A 15,200-nucleotide genomic window follows, 5' to 3' on the forward strand; every position below is an offset into this window, starting at 1 on the left:
CTATTGCCAGACAGCTTGTCTAGGGTAGAACATCAGCACGCCACTGGCAGACTCCTTCTGAGATGGTTCCAAGAAGATTATTGTACTCATTTCACGAGTAATTAGGTGCTTGTCTATTTATAAAGCCAAATTGTCGTCCATGACTGTTTCATTTCTTTTGTTTCTTGACCGATAAAAGTTACCGTGACATTTCCAGAAAAAAAAAAAAAACATTAGTTGCAGAGTTTAATGTCATTGACACAGTTATCTGGGGTGAAGAACTAGTAGGTATTTCGTGAGTTTTTCTTGGTATCAGTTTCTTTGTTTAGTTTCTTTGTATTTCAAAGTGCAGGTAACTTTCTTTGTGGAGGGTTGGGGGTGTTGTAAGTACTGGATGGAGTTTCACGGTTTCCGGGCCCATGAGTTTCAATGTTCACCTCCCCCACTGCTACATATGCACGATTACGTAATGTAATGATCTTTACATGCAGCCACTACGACAGGAATTCATTAATGTTGACATTATGACCATCTTAAAGGCACAACCCTGATCAGAGCGTGGGTAATTGTGACTAAAAACGAAAATGCATGCATGTGGAGGCAATAATCGTCTAAAACTGTTATATTCGTGCAGTGATGGCATAAAACAAGAAAATGCCAGAACAGTGGCGTATGAAATTCTATTGCTGGCTGACAACAAGCGTATCGACCACTATTACCGTAACAGTACACCCGAGTTATTCAATAGCATTCGTCATTTCAAATCGCAGATTATTAATTTGTGATCTTCCTATCTGCATGCCTGAAACGGACCATCCTGCTAGCCTTTTCATCTAAAAATTCCGCAATACTTCATTAAGAGAGTATGCAAGCTTTGTTTGTCCGAACCCTAGAGTTGACGTCTACGTCATACACCACTCTTGATTCCTGAATGATCAACCTATCCCAAAGCATCGCTTTAAATATCCATAATTGATTGCAGCGACACCGGCACGTAACTGCCCAACAAAATAGCCAGGTCTGTGGTTACAATGCACACCGACTGGCGCAGGTTTCAAGAGAAGTCCAGTCCTGCTCGATTTCCGAACAGTCGCCGTTGGTATTTAGACAAAAGAAAAGCGTGACCATATCATACTTTTTCTTTCGTTCGTCAAGTTTGGTGAAACGACCATATTTTGCTCGTGCTTGCCGGTGTGGTGCCTAGCGGAATATCGACAGACACCATTGTTATCCAAGTTTGTGTTTGTTTCGCTTGACGGTGTTGCTCTGCCGTGCCCACAGTTTGTGAACAATAACCGTAGGAATGTAGATGATTAATGAGAATAAAGCGTGCATGCCACCAGCACCGCCGGTAGTACACAGAATCATTGTGGTGTGACTACGTCACAATACGGAGGGTGAACTCGCTCAATGGGAACTTTGCCCACTGATTCTAAACTTGCATTTCGCCAGGTTCCCGTCACTCGAACAGTGCGCCGTTCTTTAAACCTCCCCTCGATTTTCTAACTTCACGACGCGCGTCTTTCACGGACTTTACATCCAAGTTAGGCTTCCAGCGGTCTTTCCTCAACGTCCAAACCATTGCATCTCATTCTTTTCGGACGCTTCTGACCATTTCTCACTGACTTTGCGGTGTTCTTGAGACGAACAAGTCCCTCACCATCGATTTGAATTGGTTCTCTTTTTTCCCCCAACCTTCCCGTAGTTCCTCATCGGATAGTTCACTGCCGCGAAGGACTAGTCAGTTACCGGGAGAGTTTGGCGACGCAGGACGCATACTTCAGCTCCGAAGCTCCGATATATTAAGGTGAGTTTTGATTTGATTTTACAGAATACGGCATTATGTGGTATAATATAATTATGATTATTACGCATTACAGTTAACGATATGATATAATATGATATGATATGATATGATATGATATGATATGATATGATATGATATGATATGATATGATGGATATGATAATGATATGATATGGTATATGACATAAATTATGATGTATGATAGTATGTGATATGGCATGACCAATCAAAGCGTAATGATAATATGAGACGATATTATGTTGATACAATACGATATGATACGATCCATTTGTGCTTTGATGTGACGTCATCTATTTTGTCGCTGTTTGTTGCTATAGGCTTGATTTGTTTGCATGTGATATGGCTTATTTTGGTTTGTGTTGAAGCTGACTAGCGAACAATGAGGCCATAACGTGTATGGATCAGTAATCCAGCTGTACCGGCAAAAAAAAAAAAAAAAAAAAAAAGAAAGAAAAATCAACTGTTTATCATTCTGCCGAACAGTAACATCAGAGAACAGCGGTAACTTTAATATTCAAAATACCATCCAATCGTTTTGAATATTAAAGAACGAGCAACTCTTAATATAATACAATTGTAGCATTCTTTAAAGTACAAAGGGCACGGTCGATCTGTAATGAGAGAGCGAATAGAGCGTCCGTTTCCTTTCTTCGACGTCCTGAAAAATAAAGATGGCCAATGAGAGAAATCGATTTTGGTCCTAATTACTAATCTTTAGCATCGACGCGTTTACACATACGAGTTACAAAAACTCGTACGACCATGTTTGGTTTTGCATACGTATATGCCCTTGCTGATTGACGGTGCACACGAAGTCGTTAAATCCGCTCTATAACAGGTCATCAATCTGTGTTCCCACTGAGATGACGTGTGCATTAATTGATTTAACGACTCATTAACACGTTAGGATCTATTTCACCTCCACGGGCCATGTGAATGTGTGCTTGTGTGTTTGATGTGTGTGAGTGTGTGTGTGTTTTATGCTGTTATCGTTGTTGTTTCCAGTCGATTTATGCTTATTTGGGACGGACGGCAAAGACAAAAATAAGCAAATTAGTTTCCCTGGACTTCCGTTCTACATTGCGTTGTAGGAGTCCGTCTTAAAACTTGCTAAACTTTGTTTAAGGAGTTTTTCTTCTGCAAGAATGCAAATTATTTGACCCATTAGGAATATGCAATGATAATTAGTTTACTCGTTTCCGATTTGTTTTTCAAATTTGTCAACACCGAGTGAAGTTATATAAAAAGTGTATAATAGTCGAACGTACACGCGTATCTCCTATATATGGAAAATCAAGTAATACCCCCCTCCACTAAAACATCGATCGTATGCGAGGTAATAGTGCATCAAATGCCAGTGATTTTTCCCCCCTTACCTTATAATGTAGAAACCATATTTTTGAATAAAGTTATCTTGGACAGATTTGTTGAAAAATTAAAATCAAACAACGGAAACTCGTTTTAGTATACCATTCGCCAGCAACCATTGTGTGGGGAGGGGATGGGGTGGACTGATTTGTTTCACCATGGCGTAAAGATAGAATAAATACCTATAGAAAAAAAAAGTGGAAACGGGCAAACAAGTAAGGTAAAGATGATTTCGATTCAAACGCCATTTTTGAAGTGAGGCGTGTCTATTCCACTGCAAACCGGATGTCATTGGATGTGAAACCTCATTGATGTGTTCTTTCTCTGGCTACTGTTCTATAATGTAGCTATGATTATGATTTTCCGCAGCATATATCTCAATGGAGATATGTACAACATTTTGACGCACTATACTGTTTCGATGATTCGATGTATCCTATCATAGAAGATTGGTAGCACCGACTGTAGAGTAAATAACATTTTTGACTTTCAGACGAAGCACTCGTGTTCGATTTCTATCCCTTTTGCCCCAGGTCGGTGATTAAGACTCAGACGGTAGGACCCGGGTTCGATTCCCCAGTCTAACTGAGCAATGTTGTGTGTAATCATACCGACCCCTCTAGTAATAGGCAAAAATGTCACTTTGAAAGGACATAAAATGGATATCCCGTGTGTGAGTGAGTCACAACTCACGCACGTAAAAGATCGCGCTTTATCCATTCTTCTTCGCAAACAGCAGGGTGCATGACCCAGTGAAGTGGGTCCCACCTCACATCCATCTAGACCTTAGGGAAGACCAGCTATTGCGGCTGAATATACCATCTTCTCAGATTGAAATGAATGAATGAAACAAACAAACAAACAAACAAACAAACAAACAAACAAACAAACAAACAAACAAACAAAAGGCTGCCAAAAGGGTCACCTGGCAAAGATAGAGTAATACTAAGGGTAGAACCCATTTGACGTTCAGTGTTCTAACTGAAGAGCAACTCTGTATGGGTGTAGAAAATGATCATCATATCATGCAGCAAATTATTTTTAAGGCTCCAGTTTCAAAGAGACAAGAATAGAAAGTGGTGGTAAGATTGCAATCAGTAATAAATCACCATTGCTCTACTAAACTACATTTATAACGAATAGAAAAAAAATCCATCCCATATTTAACTCTTTATATGCCATGCTGGAATCCCCCTGTGTGCCACATTATTCTGAGACACCAATGTAGTCATGCTTTGAGAAAACATTCTGTTTTTCAAATCTGTGTAGCTTTTATAAATTTCTGCTGAATTTGACATGCAGAGAGCATAGTCGTAGAGGAAATGCCAAGTTTTGCTTTGATGTAAATTATATGACAAATCTCCTAAGATTATTTTTCTTCCAAATGCCCAGTAGATACATTACTGGAAAGGCATGACTTTTGCACACAAAACGGTGACAGAAACTTTAAATTTACACGCAAATCCAGTAGGGAACACCGCCTTCTACTCAATACAACGCAAAAGAATCAGAATCGCATTGATCGTATAAGACGGGTGGCGCAAAGGGAAATAGACAAAGGAACTGCCCGCAGTGAAATACATTTTTGAACAAATGCTTTTGTCAAAACTCTAAAAAGATCATTGGGGACGAAACGCACCCTGTCAATTTACACTATGTGTACAATCGCTCCGGAATCAGACTGCGCGTGCCTCGCACCAATCGTACTCGTTTTCGCCTGACAGTCATTCATGCCAAATTCCATACACATGTTTAATCGCCATGCCATCAGGGAATCAAAAAAAAAAAAAAAAAACTGTCCAAGAATGAATAGGTGAGGTTCGTTCGTTTGTTTGTTGTGCTGTGTTGTGACGGTTGTTATTATTGTGTTTTATGTTTAAGTGATATGTCAACAGAGAATTTTATGTTTATGAATGAATAATTGATGTTTGTTTGTTTGTTGTATTGTGTTGTAACCGTAACGTTGTAATTGTAATGTATTATGTTTTTATTAAAATATTATAAATATTATGTTAATTTATATATATAGAGAAGATAATGTATACGAAGATTAATGATTAGTCGTAAAAGAAGGAAAATAATGCAGAAGACAAAAGACAAAAATGTCGATTAGAAACAGAAGATTTGTTTGAATATTATTTTCTTTTTTATAAATGTCATGATTATGGAATTAATTTATACCCTTGATCAAAATGAGATATATGTAAGATGTATTATGAATGTAACGGTTATCATTTTTATTTTCTGCAACAATCTTTGCAGAACATTTTGTCTCATGTTATCTGTAATTTGTCACGCATAAAATATATTCTTTGAACAGCACTATCTGTTTGTATCTCTTGTATGTAACGCTGGTGGAAGAAACTTTTCCACATTCGCACGGCGGACAATAAAACATTCATTTCAATTCAATTCAATTCAATTCAATCAATTCAGCTCAATTCAATTCAATTCAATTCAGTTCAATTCAATTCAATTCAATTCAATTCATTGTTACGACCACTTTCTTCACTTTGGTTTTGGATATCTCAGCCATTTCAAAACCAATTGCCATTGAATAAACTCTGAATTCCTCTTAGAATCGTATGTTCTGTAATATTTCATTCAAGTGGTTTCTAATTTTCTCGCAAAAAATCTTAACCTGAATCACGATCTCAAACAAAACTGTACCATCCCTTTAACCGTCGATGAGAATAAAATCGTGGTTGTTTTGTAGGTCCTTTTGCACTGTAAATTGCATTGATCACCCGCAGCTGTGTTTGGGGACCTTTAAACTGTTGATTCTTAAACAACATATCAAAGTTAGTATTAATATACCAGCGGCATATCAATCGCAACTATATGAATGTCTTTGAGATAAAGAATGAATTGGTTTTTTTCAAGTTCGCCGGGTAAATGCCAGTGAACCATGTTCGTACCATTAAGATTGAATGCACCTGCTTTTTTCCTTAACCATATCTTGCTCGTATTCTTCTTAGCTCACCCGTTCTTTATAACTGACTATAGTTTTCTCTGTGGGCTGTCACTGGGAGGCGAAACACAAACGCGTGGGATACGACTTTGAGTAAACGAGAAGAAGAATACAAAGTACATTCCGTAAAATAAGGACAAATATTCTATGAATGGACTACGACCTTGGAACTTATTGTTGCCATTTGCATTTTTGTATTGTAGGATCTTTGCGATCGAACAAGAGAAGGAGCGGAGAATAGTACAGCAGGCAAACACATGATAAGATCACTGTAGGCCCAATGCGGCTGTGCATGGCGTAAATAAATATGATGACCTGACCCCTATAACATTGTGCATTTGATCAAAATCCAACAAACTGTTCGTTTGTTTTGTTGAGATCGTTACAACTGTGTATACAGGTAGAACACAGTGATATTGTTTAGCTTAGTGTGCGTGGTTGGAAGTACGAGTGTTTTTTTTTTTCTTGTATGATGTGCGCTGATGTTTACGTGCCAAGGTCATGAAGGGTTAGACGTTTAAAGATTGTCCGTGCTTGTGATCGGAACTGCATTTTTCAATGTTCTTCAAAATAATCCGCCCATAAAATTACATCGTTAAGAAAAGCATGTAAGAAGCCATACGAAGTTTGCCTTCTTTCTGAAGGATATCTCTAGTCTTCCGGATCTCGCTCGGGAGAAACACATCACTGCATTGTTTCACAATTAAATTATCATTTTCGTCATAGAACAATAACAAGGTTACGCGACGGTGATAAATCTTTTTGTTTTCATGTGCAAATTAGTGGAGAACAAGATGCGGCTGTGCATGACGTAAATAATAAATTGACCTGACCCCTTTAACATTATGCATTCGATTAAAAATCAAATAAACTGTTCGTTTGTTTCGTTGAGATTGTTTGAAGTGTTTATACAGGTTGAACAAAGTGATAGCTTATTGTTGGCGGTTGGAAGTAGCAGTATTATTTTTTTTTTTGTGAGTTAGTAGTGAAGAGACACGGGCATTAGTAACATGCTAGGTCATGAAGGTGTTGACATATTGTGGGCGCTGGTGGTCGGAATCTTTTCAAATGTTCTTCAAAATAATCCGCCCATGAAATCACATTGTTAAGAAAAGAATGTTAGAAACCACAGCAAGTTTTTCTTCTTTGTGAAGGACATCTCTAGTCTTCCGGATCTTGCTCACAAGACACATCGCTGCATTGTTTGACAGGTAAAGAAGTTATTTTCGTCAAAAAACAATAACAAGGTTGTCCGTGGTCGTAAATGAATTTTTTCAATGCTCTTCAAAATAATTCCCCCATGAAATTACATTGTAAAGAAAAGAATGTTACAAACTACAGGGAGTTTTTCTTCCTCAGGAAGGATATCTTTACTCTTCCGGATTCCGCTCACGAGAAATATCACTGCATTGTTTCATAACAATACACGTATTAAAGAATGTATTTTTATCAAAGAATAATAACAAGGTTGTCCGTTCTTGTAAATGCATTTTACATGTTCTTCAAAACAATCCGCCATTAAATTGCATTGTTAAGAAAAGAATGATAAAAACCATCTGTAGTTTGTCTTCTTTTAGAAGGTTATCTGTAGTCTTCCGGATCTCGCTCACGAGACACATCGCTGCATTGTTTGACAGGTAAAGAAGATATTTTCGTCAAAAAACAATAACAAGGTTGTCCGTGGTCGTAAATGACTTTTTCAATGCTCTTCAAAATAATCCCCACATGAAATCAGATTGTTAAGAAAAAGAATGTTACAAACTACAGGGAGTTTTACTTCTTTATGAGGGATATCTTTACTCTTCCGGATTCCGCTCACGAGAAACATCACTGCATTGTTTCATAACAATATTAAAGAATTTATTCTTATCAAAGAATAATAACAGGGTTGTCCGTTGTTGTAAATGCATTTTTCCATGTTCTTCAAAACAATCCGCCATTAAATTGCATTGTTAAGAAAAGAATGATAAAAACCATCTGAAGTTTGTCTTCTTTTAGAAGGTTATCTCTAGTCTTCCGGATCTCGCTCACGAGACACATCACTGCATTGCTTCACTATTAAATAAGTTATTTCGTCAAAGAGCAATGACAAGGTTACTGCGGTAACTCCTTTTATTTCATTTCCAAATTGGTAGAGACCAAATGCAGCTCTGCATGGCGTAAATAAGTGTGATGACCCGACCCCCTTAACATTATGCATTCGATCAAAAATTAAATGAACTGTTCCTTTGTTGGGATGAGATCGTTTGAAGTGTTTATACAGGTTGAACATAATGATAGCTTAATGTGCGTGGTTGGAAATATCAGTCTTCTTTTTTTTTTCGATAATTATGAGAAGACACGGGCATTAGTAACACGCTAAGGTCATGAAGGTGTTGACATATTGTGGGCGCTGGTGGTCGGAATCTTTTTCAATGTTCTTCAAAATAATCCGCCCATGAAATCACATTGTTAAGAGAAGAATGTTAGAAACCACAGCAAGTTTTTCTTCATTGTGAAGGATTTCTCTACTCTTCCGGATCTTGCTCACAAGACACATCGCTGCATTGTTTGACAGGTAAAGAAGATATTTTCGTCAAAAAACAATAACAAGGTTGTCCGTGGTCGTAAATACATTTTTAATGCTCTTCAAAATAATTCCCCCATGAAATTACATTGTAAAGAAAAGAATGTTACAAACTACAGGGAGTTTTTCTTCCTCAGGAAGGATATCTTTACTCTTCCGGATTCCGCTCACGAGAAACATCACTGCATTGTTTCATAACAATACACGTATTAAAGAATGTATTTTTATCAAAGAATAATAACAAGGTTGTCCGTTGTTGTAAATGCATTTTCCATGTTCTTCAAAACAATCCGCCATTAAATTGCATTGTTAAGAAAAGAATGATAAAAACCATCTGAAGTTTGTCTTCTTTTAGAAGGTTATCTCTAGTCTTCCGGATCTCGCTCACGAGACACATCACTGCATTGCTTCACTATTAAATAAGTTATTTCGTCAAAGAGCAATGACAAGGTTACTGCGGTAACTCCTTTTATTTCATTTCCAAATTGGTAGAGACCAAATGCAGCTCTGCATGGCGTAAATAAGTGTGATGACCCGACCCCCTTAACATTATGCATTCGATCAAAAATTAAATGAACTGTTCCTTTGTTGGGATGAGATCGTTTGAAGTGTTTATACAGGTTGAACATAATGATAGCTTAATGTGCGTGGTTGGAAATATATGTCTTCTTTTTTTTGCGATAATTATGAGGAGACACGGGCATTAGTAACACGCTAAGGTCATGAAGGTGTTGACATATTGTGGGCGCTGGTGGTCGGAATCTTTTTCGATGTTCTTCAGAATAATCCGCCCATGAAATCACATTGTTAAGAAAAGAATGTTAGAAACCACAGCGAGTTTTTCTTCTTTGTGAAGGATTTCTCTACTCTTCCGGATCTCGCTCACAAGACACATCGCTGCATTGTTTGACAGGTAAAGAAGATATTTTCGTCCAAAAACAATAACAAGGTTGTTCGTGGTCGTAAATGACTTTTTTCAATGCTCTTCAAAATAATCCCCACATGAAATCAGATTGTTAAGAAAAAGAATGTTACAAACTACAGGGAGTTTTACTTCTTTATGAGGGATATCTTTACTCTTCCGGATTCCGCTCACGAGAAACATCACTGCATTGTTTCATAACAATATTAAAGAATTTATTCTTATCAAAGAATAATAACAGGGTTGTCCGTTGTTGTAAATGCATTTTTCCATGTTCTTCAAAACAATCCGCCATTAAATTGCATTGTTAAGAAAAGAATGATAAAAACCATCTGAAGTTTGTCTTCTTTTAGAAGGTTATCTCTAGTCTTCCGGATCTCGCTCACGAGACACATCACTGCATTGCTTCACTATTAAATAAGTTATTTCGTCAAAGAGCAATGACACGGTTACTGCGGTAACTCCTTTTATTTCATTTCCAAATTGGTAGAGACCAAATGCAGCTCTGCATGGCGTAAATAAGTGTGATGACCCGACCCCCTTAACATTATGCATTCGATCAAAAATCAAATAAACTGTTCCTTTGTTGGGATGAGATCGTTTGAAGTGTTTATACAGGTTGAACATAATGATAGCTTAATGTGCGTGGTTGGAAATATATGTCTTCTTTTTTTTGCGATAATTATGAGGAGACACGGGCATTAGTAACACGCTAAGGTCATGAAGGTGTTGACATATTGTGGGCGCTGGTGGTCGGAAATTTTTTCAATGTTCTTCAAAATAATCCGCCCATGAAATTGCATTGTTAAGAATAGAATGTTCGAAGCCAACTGAAGTTTAGCTTGTTTTGTGAAGGATATCTCTAGTCTTCCGGATCTCACTCACAGCAAACACATCCCTGCATTGTTTCACAATTAAATAGGTTGTTTTCGTGATAGAAAAATAACAAGGTTACTGTGCTAACTTTTCGTTTCCATGTGCAAAGTAATGGAGGCCAAATGCGACTACGCATGACGTAAATGATATGATGACCTGACACCTTTAACATGCATTAACAAATTGATCCCAACAAGCTGTTCGTTTGCTTAGATGAGATCGCTGCAACTGTGTACGCAGGTTGAAAAGAGTGATAGCTTAGTGTGCGTGTTTGAAAGTACAAGTGCATGAGTTTTCTTTCTCTTTTTTTTTTGCGCTGACAATGAGGGGATACACATGATACATGGTAAAGGTCATGAATATGTAGACATGATTATTGTCATGTTTGTGGGTGCTTGTGGTCGGAAATGCGTTTTTCAATGTTTTTGAAAATAATCTGCCCATGAAATTGCATTGTTTAGAGAAGAATGTTACAAACCACGGGGATTTTTCCTTCTTTATGAAGGATATCTGTAGTCTTCCGGATCTCGCTCACGAGACACATCGCTGCATTGTTTCACAATTAAAAAAGTTGTTTTCGTCAACGAACAATAACAAGGTTGTGCGTGGTCTAATGCATTTTTAATGTTCTTCAAATTAATCCGCCCATTAAATTGCATTGTTGAGAAAAGAATGTTAGAAGACGCTTAAAGTTTGCCTTCTTTTTGAAGGATATCTCTAGTCTTCCGGATCTCGATCAAGAGCCACAGCAGCTATAGTGCATTGAGGAGCTCTTTTCATCAAAGAACACTAACAAGGTTCCTGTGGAGACGTTTGTTTTTTGTTTTGTTTTTTGCTATCACTTCCAAGTTAAGGATATAATGTTTATAAACTGAATATATTCTGTTCTCCGTCTGAAAAAAAAAAGACAAAAAGAGACACGCAGATAGACAATTAGAATGAAGATGTCTATTGGAGTGTTTGCTTTTGCTATTATAGATGATGTCGTTGTTGTATTGTTTTTATTTTGCTTTGTTTTCCGGGAGCTCTCCAATCTTTCTACCATGGATTCTACTGACATTAGGGAGGGCATGTATGTAATCGATCGAATGGGTTTCCCTTGTCGATTTAACGACAGTAAGACGATGGATGCACTCAAGGAACCAGGGGGGGGGGGGGGAGGGTCCCTTACCGCATCTTACTTGAGTCAATCGCTTAAAAAGCCATTGATGTGTCTACAATGAGTTCGTTCCTCTTAATGGGGGAAAATTAGCGAAGATAGCATTTCCTCGTCAGGAGGGGGAGGAGGGGGGGGGGGGGGGGAGGCGCCGTTGGGGTGTGGTACTGGTTGCACACGGGATGGATGATGAATTGACCCAGGCAGGTGGAATCCGCCACCAGCCACCATGGAAGCACCCGTAATGATTCCAGCGGAAGTTTCGTGTGGTTAATGCTTTAATAGTGTGCAAGACTTGATCTCCCCATGATTCTGTTGTTAAGCTTGAGTCCATACCTGCTGCCCCTCCCTGCCACCCTCTTTATACGCCACTTCTTCTCTGCAGAAGCAATTTGCACTCGCTTTTGTCCCCTCAACGGATTCCGGAGTGTTTCACGTTAGGAATCTCAGTTCCCAAAACGTGCTGAGTATTCATTCAAGTACTCAGTACCCGTTGACATATTGACAAGTGCAAGGCTGTGGGAGGGGGGGGGGCGCACTTTGACTGATAAAGAGGTAAATAGATAGCTAGATAGGTAGGTAGAAAGCTCTTCATTGCTTGGAAGCAGCCTCTTCAGATATATATATATATATATATATATATATATATATATATATATATATATATATATATATATATTATAGACAGATAGATAGATAATACACAGATGGATAGATAAATAGATAGATAGACAGGGGGAGAAAGGATGTAAAGATCACTAGTAACTTATTGGCGAGTGGGAGGAGAGCTGCGTTTCACAATATTTCGTCTATGCGTGAATGAGATGCATCTCAAGCTTTTGCTGCCCTATAAACAGTATGCAATCATATTCATAATTTTGACATATTCTTTCTTTACTTACAAACCTATGACACATATGTCTGGATACTCGCCGGAAGCCTTTCTATCATGAAATCACACAGCGCACTACACGTTTTTAGAGCTGAGTTGCGTGACGGGTGTGTGTTAATCCCCATTAGAGTTATTGATTTGTCCCCGCATCATGAGGTCCTCCTTTGTGTCACGTGACTTGCGTGAATTTGGTATATACGAACAATGTATTCATTCATACTGGAATTGAGAAACGGAAATAGTACTAACAGGAGTATAAGAGAAGACTATATGACCCTGCACCTCAAAACAAACAAAAAGTCGCCAGACATGAATTTTTAGTTAAGACCATATTCTGAAAGAGCAGACTTTAAGCTTTAAAATGATGTATAACTCAAATCAAATGGACTCTCCTAACTTATCTAAATATTGGAAAGAAAGCACAAACTCAGGAAAAGTGTGAACTGAGAAAAGAGGCTCGGAAGTACAGTGTCTATTCAAGCGCTTAATCTTTACCAAACCGTGCAGGCTGTGCGATGAATGGGACAAAAAAACAGGAAGTAGACCACCAGAGTAACAACAATGAAGGGATTATCAAATTAAACTGAAATTAAACATGGCTCATTAACACATTCTGTCCATAATTAATGCCAACTTTCAAAGCAGTAGCACTATCCTTTCAAAAGTTATTAGAGTTGAAAGTGAAGAGTGTGAACAAGGTTTTTTTAGAAATGAAAAAGGGATTCTAAAGATACATCTAATCACACTCTTCTACCAAAAATGTTTGAGATAAACTGCTAAAAAAAACACACTTTCCTGCCCGTTTTATGATACCAAATTTTAGCATAACGTAAAAGAGAACCCGCTCTTTCAGAAAATATGAAAAAGTCAAATTCGGCTAGGTTGACCCATTTCACTTATTTTCAGTCCTCATGCAAAATCAGTGTGTGCGACTTTATGTTCGTTTTGAGGTGCACGGTCGCACACACACATACACACACACACACACACACATATATATATATATATATATATATATATTATATATTTCTCTCCACCTCTTTAAAACATGAAAGAATAGCACACATTGTTAACGTTCAAGCATACCTAATAACAAGAATTTCTCAGTTTCAATAAGAACAAACAAAAAGTGATCAACAACGAGATTAAAAAAGAATTGATATTAGCATTGTAGAAATGCAACAAAATCAACTACGCGTTTTCCATACCTTTCACTTTACACCCATGAAATAAAATAGGCTAATAGAAACAAATTTCTTAATTTCACAGTCTTGAAACTTAGGAATTAAATACACTTTATCATACTGGAAATATTTGCGAATTTAAAGGCGCATCACAATCACTACGCCGTAAGCTAAAACGTAACCGTTTATGCCCCTGATAAACAGACACCCACGTGGCTGGGTGAACATGAATCAATATGTACCCAGACATGATAGATATTGATCGTTTGGCAGACACGCATGCAAGTGTTATGGACAGATCATGTATATATATATATGTATATATATATATATATATATATATATATATATATATATATGTATGTATTTATTATATGCGTTATGTTCCAGACTTACACGGCGATTAAGCCCTTGCGTGTCAGGGACCTGGAACAGTCACGCTATGATGTTTACTGCTCCAATCAGCATTCAAAGCATATTATATATATATATATATATATATATATATTTATTTATTTATTTATATAAGGGGTTAATCGCAGATTAAGGAAAAACATTCAAACAGCAGAGGGTGAAACTTGTATGTATGTATGTGTGTGTGTGTGTGTGTGTGTGTGTGTAGGTTTTTGTGTGTTTGTGAGGATGAACATGACAGAGAGAGAGAAAAAAAGAAACTGATAGGATCCACGTTGAAAAGTATTTCAAAAAGATAATAATCTTTGTTGAAATGGTCACACAGAAAAAAAAAATTACATAGAAAAACTATGTGAATGGAAGAAACAGGTTGGACAATTTGCCTCATTTCTTTTTTTATCCCGAAAACCTAATGGAATTTTCAAATTAAATATTTCACTTTGTTTGAATATGATGAGATGTAAAATCGTATAACTAGAAATGAATTTATGCAACAGAAGCAACTTACTCATCTTTCTGCTGTCATCCCTGAATTGGTAGATATCAACGAACGAGGAGAAAACGCAACAGGCAGGAGGTCTACTAAAAAAAAGTGGGGGGGGGGGGGAGCCGAGGGAAAGAAAATAAAAATGAAGTTAAAAACACTGCCTCTTGAACAGCATTCTTATCCGCAGTAATAATTGAGTTTGGGCGAAACAGCTCACGCTTTTTCGCGGCGCAAGGTGAACATAGGCCTCACTTTTCGATGCTGCCCTTTCTTTATGAAGCCATCAAGACAAGGGGCGAAGTGTAACGATTCATAAACAGCACAAGAAGAAGACCCGGCATTTTTTTTTTCCGGTGACAAAATTACTCCACATCCAAACGTTGCTCGTGCTCCCGAACTTCGTTACTACGCTATCCTACCGCGGTATAAATTTCACTTAACCTGCGTGAACGAGAACACACACAAAAAAAAAAAAGAAAAAAGAATGATGAAAAAAAGAAGAAGAAAAGACGTGTATTGATTACGACGTGTTTACCTTTTAAACAAAAAAGAAATAAA

General features: G+C 37.5%; 1 protein-coding gene across 1 annotated transcript in view; it reads left to right on the forward strand.

The window, feature by feature from the left end:
- The window catches only part of LOC139738254 (uncharacterized), a 93,077-nt gene that overhangs the window by 41,852 nt on the left and 36,025 nt on the right, over positions 1-15,200 (forward strand). Inside the window, exon 2 of the mRNA XM_071648905.1 lies at positions 1,685-1,786. The gene's annotated coding sequence lies outside the window, so the exon portion shown is untranslated. The remainder of the gene's footprint in view (positions 1-1,684; positions 1,787-15,200) is intronic.

This window comes from Diadema antillarum, unplaced genomic scaffold (assembly GCF_040938485.1).
Source record: "Diadema antillarum isolate AM-2024a unplaced genomic scaffold, OU_Dant_1.0 seq00000732_RagTag, whole genome shotgun sequence".
Taxonomy (NCBI): Eukaryota; Metazoa; Echinodermata; class Echinoidea; order Diadematoida; family Diadematidae; genus Diadema; species Diadema antillarum.